The sequence below is a fragment of the Parus major genome, chromosome 1 (assembly GCF_001522545.3).
Source record: "Parus major isolate Abel chromosome 1, Parus_major1.1, whole genome shotgun sequence".
Classification (NCBI taxonomy): domain Eukaryota; kingdom Metazoa; phylum Chordata; class Aves; order Passeriformes; family Paridae; genus Parus; species Parus major.
In genome coordinates this window covers 95,919,993-95,921,646 of record NC_031768.1, presented here as the reverse complement: position 1 = coordinate 95,921,646, position 1,654 = coordinate 95,919,993, and positions in this window count along the sequence as shown.

Sequence of the window (1,654 nt, the reverse complement as noted above, 5' to 3'; positions counted from 1 at the left end):
ACCAGCTGTTCATGTCTAAAAATCTTCTCTTGCTGGCCTGCATTACTTGGTAAAGCAGACATATCTTGTCTGTCCATCTGCATTGCTGCCTGGACATGGCCCATGGGCCAGGCTGACTTCAACTCCTGTGCTCTGGCTGCAGTATCAAAACCCTTCTAGGAATTGCTTGCTTCTGTGGATTTGACAGAGAATAAAATGAGTTTACAGCAGCCTTCCCCTGAGCAAGGCAAGCTGGGGTCCAAAAAGGGGGTAGACTGAAGACAGAATCTTTGATCTGGCTCCATGTGGTCCTGCACTGGGTTTTTAGGACCATGTATCCACTGGAGCTGGGGCAAGAGAGTAATAGTGATCACTGGCTGGGTGGTACATATCCCAAAAGATGTAAAAACCATAACATGATGTTCATCATGTGTGTTTTTTACAGGGTGTGCAACAACATGAACTTTGGGGTGGGAGGATTTTTTTGAATGAATAATTTGGGTTCAAATGGGCCTTCACAGAATTATTCTCCCAGCTTGTTCCTTTTCCGACTTCTCAGAAAGAGTTTTTCTTTGACTCATGAAATTTCATTGTCCCAAAAAGGCTAGAGCACTCTATTTGCTTTTAATAAAAACTTTAACATACTTGTCAAAGCTCACCCGTGCTAATAAATATCCATATGGTGTTTTAAAAAAATCCATATGGTATTCCTATATCAGAATCAGCATGTGTAATCCACAGAAAGTACCCATCCAGTGGCTTAAAAATGCATCAAGTTCTCCGTAAACAAACAAATAATATACAAATAATATACACATATTATAATTGGCTGTATGGTCCTGTGGAGGGAAATACTGGTGATTCCTTGTCTCTGGGTTCTGTCTGAAGGCAGAGGAAGGCACTTCTCATGCCTGTCACAAGGAAGAAGGAGCTCCACGCTCCACACTCCAGTGGTAGGAGCATGCAAAGCCTCTAGAGATACCTGGCCAGTGGACACGATGACTGTGGCCACTGTGTGCTGACTCAGTGCATCTGCTGAACTGCCCTGCTCATTTCGTGATTCCTGCTAGCAAAGAGATTTGTCTATTTGCTATTTGTCTATATTTGCTGCTATTGCATCTTTCTGGGATCTGCTGTATCTATGAGCCATTGCTGGCCAGTGCAGAAGTTGAGAGGGCTTGATGAGAAAAGAGCCCTTTAAAAATTGACTGTTGGACTATTTGTGTTTTTACAGCCCATACAGCAGCAGTGCACATTTAAAACATGGTGGTAGTCTCTTCCTGGTGCCTGTGAATTCTGAAGAATGTGAATTACTCATCTGCTTTGGTTATTTTGTTTCTTTTAAAACATTAAGTCTTGGTTTCCTTGTTTTTTTTTCTTTTGTAAGGTGGTTGCATTAACGGGTTGCACTTCCTCCTTAGCAGCCCATTAATATTGATATTTTCATGTTTATTCTCATATTTCACTTGACTGTCAAAAAAAGTAGTATTTAGCAGTAGACTTCATTTAGTGCAATGTATAAAACTAGTACTACCTCAGAATAAATACACTATGCCTCATGCATTATAAAAAACTTAGGAATAAGGAAAGGAAAGGAAAGGAAAGGAAAGGAAAGGAAAGGAAAGGAAAGGAAAGGAAAGGAAAGGAAAGGAAAGGAAAGGAAAGGAAAGGAAAG